Source organism: Gracilinanus agilis, chromosome 3, assembly GCF_016433145.1.
Source record: "Gracilinanus agilis isolate LMUSP501 chromosome 3, AgileGrace, whole genome shotgun sequence".
NCBI classification, from domain to species: Eukaryota; Metazoa; Chordata; class Mammalia; order Didelphimorphia; family Didelphidae; genus Gracilinanus; species Gracilinanus agilis.
Window position 1 is genome coordinate 542,872,515 of NC_058132.1, and position 15,932 is coordinate 542,888,446.

Sequence of the window (15,932 nt, forward strand, 5' to 3'; positions counted from 1 at the left end):
TTTACTCTATGTGTGTGTTTCCCTGGTTTAAATGTGATTATTGTATGCAGCATATTGTGGGATTCTGTTTTTTAATAATTTGTGCTATCTCATTTCTGTTTTATGGATAATTTCATCTTATTCATGGTCACAGTTATGATTACCATGTTTCCTCTTCTCTTATTTTCCTACCCTTTACACTTCTCTGTCCTTTTAACCTTTCCCTATTATTGAATTTAATTAGTTATTAATTAGTTATCTAACATGATTATAAGTTTAGATCTCTACCAGAAAAAGGATTTTTTCCCTGTCCCCTGTTAAGACACAGCTAGGAGGAAATCATGGTGATCACTTTAAGGAAGATTGACATTGTGGGAAGCAGTTGGAAAACTCTTGGCCACTCTCTTTTTTTTATTTTTTTTTTAATTTTAAACCCTTAACTTCTGTGTATTGACTTATAGGTGGAAGAGTGGTAAGGGTAGGCAATGGGGGTCAAGTGACTTGCCCATGGTCACACAACTGGGAAGTGTCTGAGGCCGGATTTGAACCTAGAACCTCCCGTCTCTAGGCCTGGCTCTCAATCCACTGAGCTACCCAGCTGCCCCTTGGCCACTCTCTTGAACTCACTGTCTGGAACAGGTGACTGAAAACTTTTCTCTGGCTATCTGTTAATAATTTCAGTTAAAGTGAACTTTGAAAAGTTGGAAGAACATCTGTGAAGGAGAAAAGAGTTTGTAGAATTTGAGAGCTATTCTCCCCAAGAGAGGAGCAACTTCCAGGAGATGGCACTGTTTCCTCTCACTAGAACAGCATCAGTGTCTGACCCCCCCTTCTGGGGAGAGTCAGGCAAGGCTATTGATTTCTAACTGTCACTTTGGACAGTTAGTTGAGACAACTTTTGAATTTTGATAAATGTTTTAAGGAGGTTAATAATATTTTAAGTTCATATATTAGAATAAGTTTAGATAAATAGAATTGGGTCTTAGATAAATGGTTGAGAATAGTTTTAGCGAGGTTCATCCTTGATGAATAAGGAGAAATACATGAGGATTTAGAAGGGGGGTTATCTAGAATATTAGAATTAGAATAATATAAATCTTGCTTTATTTCTACCTCCATTAACCTGTCCCTGTCCATCCTAGTTTATAAATAAATAAGTGTTGGATTAAGCTGTGTCCAGCAAAATTCATCAACTGTCTACATCTAGGTTACCCTAACAGCTTTAGCCTGTTTCATACCATCTAAAAAGGATCAATCAACTATCAATATAAAACCCAAACTAGATCAAATATATCCATAATACAAAAAATGTTTTGTTCTCAAAAAACATCTTCCCCAAATCACCCTCCTTTTTGATTACTCCTCTTCTCTTATTTGTTTCATACTCTCATACTTCTCTATCAGTTATGGTAGGTTTCTATAACTGAATATCAGTGTTACTCCCACTTTCAGCTAATTCTGATGAGAACAAGGTTCAATTTTTGTCCTCCTCTCCATCTTTTCCTTCACTTTATTGTTTCTTGTGTACTTCTTCGTGAAAGATAGTTTAATTCCTTCTATCTATCCATTTCATTTCTCCCATGTTTTTCTTTTTCTCATCTCTTAATTTTATATTTGGATAGCCCATACTAATCAAGTTCCTTCCTTCCATATTTCTACATAAATTATTTTTCATTGCTCTAATAGTGGAGTCAAAATGGCAGAGAAGATATAGGGACTCAACTATTGTCTACCAAGTTACCTTCCAAAAAGTAATGATATGACACCTCAAAGCAAATTCTAGAGAATCACAACCCATAAAAATGAAGCAATTGTTCATGTTAAAACAACTTAAAAAGTCAGCACAATGGATTTTGTGCAATAAGATCTAGGTAGAGTATAGTGCACCTGTGTAGGCCCTCTATGACCACAGACCTTGTGTGAAGTTGAAGCAACAGCCTAGGCTTTGGGAAATCTCAGCCACCAATGTTAAGGAGGAGGATTGAACAACTATTCAGAAGGAGATTAAAAGGATTCTTTTGCTGGTTCTAGATGCAAGACTCTTGTTGTATTGCCCATTCACAGAGCCACTACCCAGACTTGGGAAGCAGATACAAGATGAGGGGGAACACCAGCATACACCAGTGCTTATACCCATAGGGGTACAGAGAACCTTCATCATCCAAATGATCTTACTATGAATTGTTTCATATCTCTTATCCTGGTAACAACAAACCTCTACTGAAAAGTAAGTGCGTAATTCTAAAATAAGAGATTGTGAGAAAATATAATGTATTTTCAATAGAGAATTGTCCTAATTCCAAAGAAATGTATTAGTTTCCCCCAAATATTTTGCAACATATAAATGTATATATACAGATATACATATATATGTTTAGATAATTTAAAAGTTAGTATAAATGGTTATTAAGGAGTTTTAATAATAGATAATCGATAAGCATTCATAAGAGCAAGAAAATTGTTTTAGATAGGATCAGTCATTTGTTGGATCTAGATATGGCAAAGCTAACATTAACCACAGAACACCTAGAAGAGAGCACACAGGCAGGAGAGAAGGGTGGCCAATAGAAGAAATTTGAACTTAAAATTTTTAAGTTTTTACTGATATTAAATGTATTATTTCTGTTTCACATTAAAATGTTTTCCTGCATCAAGTAGAGGAGTCTTGAAAAAAAAACTCTAGAAAGAGATTTTACAGCTTTACAATGGTAACATTTGGTATAAAACTTTTATGTAGGTGTTTTGGTTTCTTGCTTTAAATTCTGGATAAGACATGTTATTGCGTTGTGAAGGAATTCTCATTGAGGAAACTCTTTTTTTCAATCCATTTCAGAAAAATGTTTTCCTATATTTTATATTTGGAAGACCACTTCCTAAGGGCAGTGAAAGGCTATGTTATTTGCCCCTAGTCAGAAGTTGAGTAAGGAGCAGGACTTGAACCTTTGTCTTCCTCACTCTTAGACATACTCTCTATTTTCCCTACTCATATTTAAGTATGAGATAGTATTTTTCAAGTTTATGAAGTCATTGAGATGGTTATGAAATAAACTGATGTAGAATAATTAGTTATTAAAGTAAAATTATTTCTGAATGATTTGTTTATATGTAGACCATCAATAAATTAAAGTCCAAAAGTGACAAAAGTTGAAGTAAGGTAAAGATAAAAAGAAGAAGCTCCAAACAAATGTATGATATGCCAACATGAACTATTACAACAAAATAATGGTGGCATCTAGGTGGCTCAATGGATATAGTTCCAGGTCTAGAGACAGGAGCTTCCAAGTTCAAATCTGACCTCCGACATTTCCTAGCTGTGTAACCCTGGACAAGTCACTTAATCTTAGTTGCCTATCCCTTTCTACTTTTCTGCCTTGGAACTAATACACAGGATTGTTTCTAATACAGAAGATTTTAAAGAAAGGGTTCAAAAAAGAATAGGAACATTAGGTAATGGGAATTAAATAATTTTAAGAATCTATGACATATATTACATCCATTCCTGGAGAATTTTACTGGTTAAAGTAATTACCACTACAAAGAGGCCAAAGGACTCTAGTAACTAATTTACCTCCTTTCCAAGCAAAGATATCAGCCAATGTCATCATGACATTAAGATGTAACATTATAGAAAATGATACTGGAAATTATTAGCAATATTGTCTTGTGAAAGAGCAAAGAATAGGTCTGTGACAAAAAAAGTCTGAAGAAATTTTGTCATGTGATGAAATGAATTCACATTTAAAACAATGTTTATAAATAAAACTAAGAACAAACTAGGTGGGGAGACCATAAAACTAGAATTTATATGAAAAACTGAAAGACCACTTTTTTTGGAGAAAAATAATTTATTAATACTCATAGCAAAATTTGCACAAGAGTTTACACAGATGGAAGATGGACAGCAGTTCAGTCAGGTATAGTCCCATGCACCCTCCCTTGCCCCTGCTATCCTAAAAACAGAATACAGGGTGGTAGCTTAGATAAGCAGGAGGATACTATCCTGGATGAAGGTACAGGACTTCTGGGAATTTAGTTGACCTCAAGTTTTTAGACATTAATAGTCTGTCATAGTAATTGTGATGTTGCTGATGTGGCAATGGAGCCAGGGAACCAAGGAACTTGAACCAATAGTGAAGTTTCCAAAGATTAATAGAAAGAGCGGACCATGGTGAGGAAAGCAGAAATATAACAATTTTGCACTTAAAAATAATTTTAGCAGCCAATTCTAATTCAAAATGGTTGAGGTTAAGCCTTAAATGTATCAGTGCATAGAAATAGGACCATAGACTATTAAACAACAAAATTATCCACCATGAACCTGAAAGTTTTATATCTTTTGTTCTAGAGAGGGTCTAAGTTTTCCTACAGACACCATTGGTGATTTCCTTGAGAATCTCTCACTACCACGATGCATTCAGGATTACTCAAAGGAGAGAAGGACTTCCAAGTATAACTCCTAAGCCTCTCTGTTATTCCTAAATGACAGTGAACCTTCCTTGAATTAAAATCTGTTTTTAGCTTTTGACCCACTGGGAGACCTTGTTATATTGAAGGCAGTCCGATAAATTGCCTCTTTTTCATGTAATATGCTCTTGGGGAACAGGTGGTGAAAGGATGAGGTAAAAATCAGTCTTACAAGCATGAATAGCTTTGTAGATAGTAGGGAGATAGCAAAGCCTAGTAGTCAAGTAGAGATTCCAGATAAGTTAGAGTAGGAATAGTAAAAGAAGCAACCTATAGTAGAAAATGGGTTGGAATGAGATCAGCTGTGCATTTGGAGAGGATTTCATCAGCAAGGAGAAAGGCAATCTTTTCATGTGAACTTGGAGTATAGGAACAAAATGGTATATGTGTGGACTTGATGAGGAAAAGAGAAGAGAGAATGTCAGAGAACAGCATCAACTTTTCTGGTAAAATATGAAGCAAGATTTGCAGCTGAGAAGACAGGTAGAGGTTGACCTGTGCAAAGGGATAAAAAGGCTTATGAGGGGTACTATGGTGATTGGGATAGAGAATTATTTAGGTAGGGTCTAAAAGGACTGCCTTGCTGCAGTGAGTGAACACTTGAAAGTAACATGAATTTAAACAGTTAAATAACATAAATTTGTAGTAGATCCACTCGTCAAAAATTTTCAATATTCTCCAGCTTTATTGCACAGCACAAGAGCTGGAAGAAAGGTGGTAGAGGATGGGAACAGTCAAAAACTGAGACTTGGAAAGACATGGTAAATAAGAAGATAAGAAATTGAGGAACTTCAGAGAAGATCACAATGAAAAGTTGAACTAGTTCAAAATAGTTGAAAAAAATAAGGGAAAATGTAATTGATATGGTAGTGAAGTAGACTGGAGAACATAATGGATGGAATTTATTATGGTATTAAAGTTCCTAGTAGAATGCATGTTACCCAGTCATTGTATTAGCCTCAGTGGTCATAAAGTAGTCCAACTTGGTAATTTCTACTATTTTGCTGTTGTTGCAGACTGTCATATAAAGACAGATTCCATGACTAGTCTATTCCAGAGTTGGGTTGAACAGAAGGATGACGGTTCAAATAAATATAGGAATAAGTAGGAATAATTGCTTTGTGATAATGACCATTGGAAATTCAGCTGAATTAATGTTGTTGCAGAAAGAAGAAATGCCATGGTTGGTTTTCCTTTTATATTTAATGAGTCAGAGGATAATTTCTACAAGAGTATAGAAGTGATGTAACAATGAGCCAGGCAATACAGTGAATAGTCTTGGGGTTCAAAATTCATAGGTCACACATCAGGAAAGCATTATCTATCACCTAATATTCTCATCAAACAGTCACCTGATTTTTCTTCATCCTCATATTTTAGAACCATTTTTTATCTTTCCATGTGTGATTCCTGAACTTTTTGAGTAGTATTCCATCTGAGAAGAATTTACATATGAATTCCTATCAAAATTATCATACAGTTCATTAAACTATGATTGACTGTCTCTTCCCCCTCTAATTTTCCTTAATGGAAGAGTTGCTTAAAGATTTCTATTGGGACTTGGGTTCCAGGGATGAATCCTTGCTCAAAGATGTTGATACATTGCAAGAGAGTCTAATGGAATGACTAGAGATTCCTATCTGTGAGTGTGAAAGAAAGGGCCTGAAGTTGTCCATCCTTTCTACAGGGAATAATAATTTTTCATTTGCTCTGAAGTTGAAGCAGGAGGTGAACTGAGGTGAATTAAGAACTGTAGAGGACTGAGGTCTGAGTCAACTAAGCCAAATAGGAAAGTCAGACAGAGAATCATATATATAATTTGTTATATCATTATGTGATGTATAATATGATGAAGAAAAAAATTATCTGAATAAAAGTGAAGTTGAGAAAAGAAGTTGGTTCATACTAAATATATATGCAACTTCAAAGTCACAAAGTTGCTTAAAATATATATAGAATAAAAAAAAACAAAACACCCTGTATTCTGATAGTATAAAGACAGGATTGAATTTTACTCATAATAAGAAAAGTGTTCTTTTCAGTTCAGACTAAGTGTAACCTTAAAAGTTCCTCTCCAATAATACCTCATATTTATAAGTAATTAGATGAATTCCACTGGAGAGATGATTTGATTTAATGTTACTTTATTAATTTTAAGAAAGACAAAATAAATTAGAGCATGAAAGTGCAGTGAAATGGAAGACAAAGGGATTGGCAAAAGTATATCTTATTTTAAATGCTAGCCTTCCTACTATTTGCTTCTTGTGTGACATAAGTAGCGGGTGACTGAGTCTTTCTGGGACATAGAGTCCAAATCCATAAAATGTGAGGCTTAACATAAATATCTGTTCTATTTCATTCTAGCTTTAAGTCTCAGATCTTTAAAATACCTGACTAAGTATTTAGACAGTGGAGGATTTCTCTCTCAAAATGAAAGTATAATTACTATCTCCTAGAGTGGATGAGGTCTGTAGACACTCCTACATTTGAATTACACACAATGAGTCTGAGTTTCAGGATCTGACATGAAAGAATTTGGAAAACAATCATATATTTTCTAGAGATATTATTAATATTAATTATTAGTATACATGAAATCAGACTCAATGATAACTACCCAAACATAGTCACATACATATGTATTCAGTTCTAATAGAAGCACCTTGAATGAATGATGAGAGTCCCACCAAGTAAGATAGTATTTTATTTCTTGAGGGAACTGCAAGCATCCATCTTGGCAGGAAGTACCTATCCAAGACTTCCTGCAGCCATCAGTTTCACTGGCAGGGAGGATCCCTTTTGTCTCCTTCCTCAAGGGATTTAGAAATTAACAAGGTAAATCCTCCAGCCAGTTAGAAAACATTTCTGACTGGCCCAATCCCCCTGTACCTTAGAGATACCTTCCCTGCTTGAAGGGTTCAGCCTCTCTCTCCCAATATCCTCTGTCTCTAGCCTTGATGAATAAGCCTGTTTAAGTTGCCCTCCTTTATACTTCCCGTCATTCCCTTACCTTCCTATATACCACCTCATTCATCCTTCCCTACACTCAACTAGCTCTTTCATTCCCTTTCCAATTAACCTCATCACCTTTTATCCCTCCTCACTACCCCAAAATTGCCTGAGACCTACCTAGATTACCCACATTTTTTATAACACAAGTCAAATCAGGTCAACTAGTGACAGCCCTGGATGCAATGGGCCACCTGAGAGTTTTTAGTATGAACTCTTCCACGTTGCCTGCTTTCACCACCTTTGTGGCCACTGGAACAAATTGTTCACATATTTCCATTCTGCCAGAGGAAGTCTACCTGTTTAAGATAGTAGACATACCCCTAAATTTGCCAAAGTGTTAAGCCCTGCCAATTAATCTCAAATGGCTTCAGACCACCTGCAAAGACAGTTTTATTAGATCTTATTGCTGTGCATACTATAGCTTCTTGGAGTTGTGTGAAAGGTAAATAACAAAGAGATGTCAAATCCTCATATAAGTGGCATTAGTTGTCTCTGTATACCTGATTCAGCTCATAACCCCAAACAATGTAATGTCTTATAATAAAATGTTGTTTTCTGGATCTTATAGTTTATATCAGGCTTTTTGCCTGCTATTCTAGTACCTGGACTCAAAATGCTGTGCTCTTACAGATCCCAAAACTATTTGTTTTTTGTTTATTTACTATATTTATTTTCTTTCATCCCTTAAACCAGTTTTAATTATAAGTAGGACTCACTCTATAGTACTTTTCTCTTAGGGCAGTTAGGTCAAGCAGTGAATAGAGTTCTGGACCTGGAGACAAAATGACTGAGTTCAAATTTGGCCTCAGACACTTATTAGCTTTATGATTCCTAGGCAAGTCTCAAGCCTGTTTCCTTCAATTTCTTCATTTATAAACTGAGCTGTAGAAGGAAATGGCAAAACACTCTAGTATTTTTGTAAGAAAACACAAAATGGGGTCATAAAAAGTCAGACAAGAAACAACATCAGCTCCTCTTTTACCAGTTCCGCAGTTTAATAACCTGTTTCAAATGTTCCACTGTTTGGGGGTAGGAAATTCCACAACATTGCTCATTTTTATGTTTTGTAAAATAATGAATTTTAGGTCCAGAGGTAAAGCCAATAGGGTGGAGTTATCCTCAGCTACCCTTTGCCAACATGGGTATCCTTCCAGACCAAGATTAAAATATCACCACAAAACAAATACAGAAGTGAAAGAAACTACAGGGAAATAAAGTAAAACAAATTTTAAGAAAAGAAAACCTAAATGGTAGTCAAAGAACATCTGGAGCACTTGAATGAGAGGAGAAAAGAGGCAGCAAGAATCTGAAGCAAGAAGGGAAAGGCAAGTCACACTACCCACCCCATATCTGATGTCCAAAGTTTGGGAACCTATGCCCAAGTCAAAATCCAACCCTGAGATCCTGACTGAGTAAATAGAGGTAAGGGCCAACATATACTCCTTGAAATGTCAAATCTATATGGAAGTCTGGAGCCCCAGCTGAGGGAATTGAAGTCTATACATGGGACAAGGATTTAAATCACCCTTTGGGGTGGATGATAGTACTAAGTAATATGTCTTTATCTTTTCCCCTAAAGCTCAGTGTGGAGCACCAAAAGCAGGACAATCAATGGTGTGCCTGATTGGACAAAGTACACACTGAAAAAAACAAAACAAAACATGAGACTAAGCTTGAGGCAAGAATTTAACCAGCCCCTGACCTGATCAAGATCAGAGTAAGATAAAAACTTACACCTAAGCCTGATGCAAGTCTTTAAGATATGTAATATCAATTTCTGATAAGAAATAAGAGAAGTGTGATTTAGTTCACAGCTTCTCACTTAGTCACTTGGTCCTGGGCACTGTGAGTAGGAACTGGTGCTCAGATGTGCTGTAAACATTTGTAGGACCAGGTGTTCATTACCTCAACCTTGGTATTCACTGAGGCTTCCCATCCATACTGAGCTTAGGTCTTTATACCATCTGAGGACCTTTGGCCATCTCTCTATCAGGCCAAATCCAGAAGCATCATACCACCCATAACAGATATCAGCATCACAAGGGTCAATTGAATCAGCAGGGAGGGGGCTCTCAGCGGTCTCAGCCCTAAGATCATGACTTCATCCCCCAAGCCTACCTAAAATTAGATAGGAAAAAAGAGCAAACAAAAAAAACTAACTCTAGAGAATTTTTATGGAGACAAAAGGCAAAGTACAACACAGAACAGGAGAGTAAAACCAAAGGAAATATCCACAAAGTCTAAAAGAAAAATAAGAATTGGACACAAATTCTGGAAGAACTCAAAAAGGAATTAAAAAACAATTAAGAGAGGTACAGGAAAAGTTGGAAAGAGAAATGAAAGTGATGAAAAGAAAAATGAAAGTGATTCAAAGACAAAGGAAAGTGATGCAAGAAGAAATTGAAGTAATGCAACAAGAAATGGGCCAGTTGAAAAAGGAGAATCAAAAATTGAAAGAAGAAAATAAGGTCTTAAAAATCAGAATTGACCATCTAGAAATTAATGATTGCATGAGAAATTAAGAAAGAATAAAGCTGAATCAAAGCAGTACAAAAATAGAGGAAAACATGAAATATATTATTGAAAAAATAATTGATCTAGAAAAAAGATCTAGGAGATGCGATTTGAGAATTATTGGACTACCTGAAAGCTATGATCAATGAAAAAAACCTTGGATATTGTATTACAAGAAATTATCAAAGATAACTGCACAGAGATGGTTGAACAAGAAAATAAAATTGAAATTGAAAGAATTCATATATCACCTCTAGAATGACAACCTCAAATGACAATTTCCAGGAATATAATAGCTAAATTCAAGATCCACCAAGCAAAGAGGAAAATTCTTCAAACAGCCAGAAAGAAACCATTCAAATATCATAGAGCTATAATCATGATCACACAGAACCTAGAGACTTCTATATTAAGGCATCAAAAGGCATTTAATATGATATTCAGGAAGTCAAAAGAACTGAGTTTACAACCCAGAGTCATCTATCCAGAAAAACTGAGTATATTATTTCAAGGGAAAAAAATGTCCATTCAAGAAGAAAGAAGATTTCCACACATTTCTGAGGAATATGCCAGAGCTAAACAAAAAATATGAAATCCAAACAAGAAACACAAGAGAAGCCCAAAAAGGTAAATAAGAAAAAGTAAATTTAAAGAAACATTAAGGTCAAAATCTTTATAGGTCTATATGGAAAAAGGATTTCTATAACTCTCAAAAATTAAAGTTAGTAAAAGGGAAGATAGAAGGAATTTATTAAGAAAGAGGGAGGAGAAGCAAACTGATTATGATGATATGATATATATGTAAAGATGATTATATGGAATGATCTACATGTATGATGTGATATTTATGCATATGAATGATAGGTAAAAAAATCAATCAAGATCTGGAAGAGAGGGTTGCACTGAAAGAAAAAGAAAGGGCGAGAGAGGATACAATAATTATATAAAAGAAAGAAGTGTGAAACATCTTATAGAGAGCAGAGGATAAGGTTTGCAATGGGCAATGCTTAAAATTTACTCTCATTATAAAGGCTTAGAGAGAGTAAAGCAAGTATACTCTATCTTAACCTACTCAGTGAGATATAGAATTCTATCTTGCCCCAGAGAAGTAGAGGGGAATAAAAATAAGGAAGAAGGAGGTAAATGGAGGGAGAGGGAAGTGGGGGTTGACAAAAAGCAAAATACTGGTGAGAAGGAACAGAGAGAAAGGGAATAGAGGAAGATTTAAAGTGGATAATTGTAGGATTTAAATTAAAGTGCAGTATTTCAAATATTATTTTTATAAAATGTATTATCTGACAAAATAGAACTATTTGACAAAGTTTTTCTACCTGCTCAAAATGTCTACTCCTCCAAAACCTAACAGGAAGGAAAAAGAGAGAGACAAACCTCCATACAATTAATATCCTGTCTATGTTATCATGTAATGAAAGGATATGAATGGGGTCCTGAGAATTGTAGTTTTGGGGGGATCATAGTTTTTAGGGTAACAGATTTTAATTACACATAATAGGATGGAGGGAAATACACAGTTAGTAGTCATAAAGCTGAATGGGAATGGAATGAACTCACCCATTAAACAGAAGTGGATAGCAAAGTGGATTAAAAGCCAGAATTCTACCATATGTTGTTTACAAGAAACACATCTGAGGCAGGCTGACATACACAGATTCAAGGTAAAAAAAGAGGAGAATTTAATATGCATTATCTAAAGTAATAAAAGCAGTAGTAGCAGTCATGATATCCAAGATAAAATACAACTTGATTTGATTGAAAGAGATATGGAAGGAAATTACATTTTGTTAAAGGGTACCATAAACAAGGCAGTAATAACATTACTAAATATTTTTGCTCCAAATGACATAGCATTCATATTTCTAAAGGAAAAATTAAAAGAACACAAGGAAGAAATAAATATTAAGACTCAACCTTCCCCTTTCAGAACTAGATAAATTGCACTGAAAATAAATAAGAAACAAGTAAGGGAAGTGAATGAAATTTAGAGTTAATATATAACTGTAGACAATTGAATAGGAATAAAAAGGAATATACCTTTTTCTCAGAAGTACAAATTCCATATACAAAGATCAACCATGTACTAGGGCATTGAAATATTACAAATAAATACAGAAAAGCAGAAATAATTAATGCAACTTTTTTCAGATCATAATGGGATAAAAACTATACTTAACAAAGGTCCATGGAAAGGCAAATTTAAAATTAATTTGAAACTAAATGATCTAATTCTTCAAAACTGGTGGGTTAAATAAGAAATCATAGAAACAATTATGGACTTCATTAAAGAGAAAGACAATGAGGAGACATCATATAAAACTTTTGGATACAGTCAAAGCAATACTCAGGGGAAAATTTATATCTATGAGTGTTTGTAGCAATAAAATCAAGAGGGAAGAGATAAATGAATTGGGCTTGCAACTGAAAAAAAATTTAAAAAATATTAAAAATTCCCAGATAAAAACTGAATTGAAAATCCTAAACATTAAAGAAGAAATTAATCAAATTGGAAGAAAAAGAAGTATCAAACTAATAAATAACACTAGGAACTGATACTTTGAAAAAACAAATAAAGTAGATAAAGTGCAGGTTAATCTGATAAAAAAAAGAAATAAGAGAATCAAATTAACAACATCAAAGATGAAAAGGGTGATCTTATCTCTAATGAAGAGGAAATTTGGGTAATTATTTTTTTAAACCCATACCTTTTGTCTTGGAGTCAATACTGTATATTGGCTCCAAGGCAGCAGAGTGGTAAGGGTAGGCAATGGGGGTAAAGTGATTTACCCAGAGTCACACAGCTGTGAAGTATCTGAGATTTGAACATAGGACCTCCGGTCTCTATGCCTGACTCTCAATCCACTGAGCTACTCAGCTGCCCCCTTGGGTAATCATTAAGAAGTATTTTGCTCAATTATATGGCAATAAATATGAAAATCTTCTTAAAGTGAATGAATATTTACAAAAATATAAATTGCCTAGATTAACAAAAAAAGGAAAGAGAATACTTAAATTATCCCATTTCAGATAAAGAAATTGAAAAAGCCATCAAGGAACTACCTAAGAAAAAATTTCCAGGGCCAGATGGATCACAAGGAATTCTATCAAACAATTAAAGAACAAATAATCCCAGTACTACACAAAATACTTGACAAAATAAGCAAAGGAGTCTTACCAAATTCTTTTTATGACACAAATATGGTATTGATTCCAAAGCCAGGAAGACCAAAAACAGAGAAAGAAAACTACAGACCAATCTCTTTAATAGATTCAAAAAATCTTAAATAAAATATTAGCAAAAAAAACCAAACAGGACTTCCTAGTTAAGATGGTGGCAAAGAAAGGCAAAAGAACTGGGTCTACAACCAAGGATCACCTACCCATCCAAACAAACTGTATACTTCCAAAGTAAAGTTTGGACATTCAACAAGATAGAAGATTTCCAAGTATTTGCACAGAAAAGACCAGGACTAAATGGAAAGTTCGATATCCAACCACAAAAATCAAGAGAAACACGAAAAGGTAAATAAGAAACAGAGGGAAAAGAAAGAAAACTCATATTTTTTTTTAAATTTGCCTCTTTAAGGGCTTCAATATGATCTAATTATTGGTATTCCTATGTGGAGAAATATTAAGTATAATTCTCTGTAAGGAACTCTATTCACTATTATAGTATTCACTATTATAGAAATTAGAATAATTATTCATAGGGAGAGCTTGGAATACTAAATGGTCTAAGATGATATGGGGGTGTGAAAGGGGGAGGTGAATAGTAAAGGACACCAAGAGAAACTTGAATGAATAAGTAAAACAGGATATTCTATTATAAACAAAGAGGGCATGGGAAGGGGAAGGGATGAATACTATTATAAGAAGGAGAGGAAGAGAGCATTAAGAGGTAATATTTAAACCTTACTCTCAGTGTAATTAACCCCGAGAGGGAAGAATAGCTTTATCCATTGGGATATAAAACTCTATCTATCCCTACTGAGAAAGACAGAAAGGATAAATCAAGGAGTTTAGGGGAGTTGGGAGGTCAAAAAATAGAGGGGAGAAGAAGGGGAAGGGAATTAAATAGTCCCTAAAAAGAAAAAAAGAGGGAATAATAAGGGAGGAGGTAGAAAGGGAAGTAAATCAAGGGAAGGGACAAGGGTTACTGGCATAAAGCAAATCACTAGTTTGAAAGGAAATAGTATAAAAAGAAGGGATAGAACTAGGAGAGGATACCAAAATGTTGGGGAATACACAAGTGATAATTATAACTCTGAATGTGAATGGGATAAACTCGCCCATAAAATGGAAGCAAATAGCAGAGTGGATTAGAAACCAAAATCCTACCATATGTTGTCTACAAGAAACACATATGAGAGTCACCCACCATGATTAGTTGGAATTTATACCAGGAATGCAAGGATGGTTCAAAATTAGGAAAACCATCCACATAATTGACCATATCAACAATCTAACAAACAAAAATCACATGATTATTTCAATAGATGCTGAAAAAGCCTTTGACAAAATATAGCACCCATTCCTATTGAAAACCCTGGAAAGTATAGGAATAGAAGGACCTATCCTAAAAATAATAAACAGTATATACTTAAAACCATCAACAAGCTTCATATGTAATGGGGATAAATTAGAAGCCTTCTCAATAAGATCAAGAATGAAACAAGGATGCCCATTATGACCTCTATAATTTAACTTTCTACTAGAAATACTAGCAGTAGCAATTAGAGAAGAAAAAGAAATTGAATAAATAAACAAAGAAAATGAGGGTATGCCCTTCAATTGGGAAATGGCTGAACAAATTGTGATATATGCTGGTGATGGAATACTATTGTGCTCAAAGGAATAATAAACTGGAGGAATTCCATGTGAACTGGAAAGACCTCCAGGAATTGATGCAAAGCAAAGGAGCAGAACCAGAAGAACATTGTCACAGAGACCAATACACTGTGGTAAAAGAGAATGTAATGGACTTCTATAGTAACAGAAATGCAATGACCTAGGATAATTCTTAGGGATTTATGGAAAAGAATGCTACCCACATTCAGAGGAAAAACTACATTAGTAGAAACACAGAAGAAAAGCAACTGCTTGAACGCATGGGTTGAGGTGGACATGATTGGGGATGTAGACTCAAAATTACCACACCACCGCAACTATCAACAATTTGGAAATGTCTTGATCAATGACACATGTTAAAACCAGTGGAAATGGGGGGGGGAGGTTGAGGGGCGAAGGGGAAAGTAAGAGCATGAATCATGTAACCATGTTAACTTTTCTAAAAAATAAATATTATTGAATGTTAAAAAAAACTTATAGAATCCCTTAAAAAGTTGTTTTTGTTTTCTTTTGTTTTGTTTTTCCTTTCTTAATTACCTTTTGGTGATTCTCTTGAGTTCTGTGTTTGGGCACCAAATTTTCTGTTTAAGTCCAGTCTTTTTCTTTATGCATGTTTGGAGTCTTCTATTTTATTAAATGACCATACTTTCCCCTGTAAAAATATAGTCAATATTTCTCGGTAGTTGATTTTTGGTTGTAGACCCAGTTCCCTTGCTTTCAAGAATTTCACATTCCATGCCTTCTGGTTCTTTAGTGTGGATGCAGCCAGAACCTGCATTATCCTAACTGTGGTCCCATGACATATAAATGTTTTCATCTTAGCAGCTTGTACTATCTTTTCCTTCATCTGGTATTTCTTGAATTTGGCTATAACCTTCCTGGGCATCATCATTTGGGAATTAAATGTAGGAGATGATCTTTGAATTCTTTCATCTATACTTTTCCTTCTTGTTCAAGAATGTTGGGGCAATTTTCTTGGATAATTTCCTGTAGAATAATGTCCAAGCTTTTTCTTTTGTCATGATTTTCCAGTAGTGCTATAATTCTTAAATTGTCTTTTCTTGATCTATTTTCCAGTTCTGAAATTTTATCAATGAAGT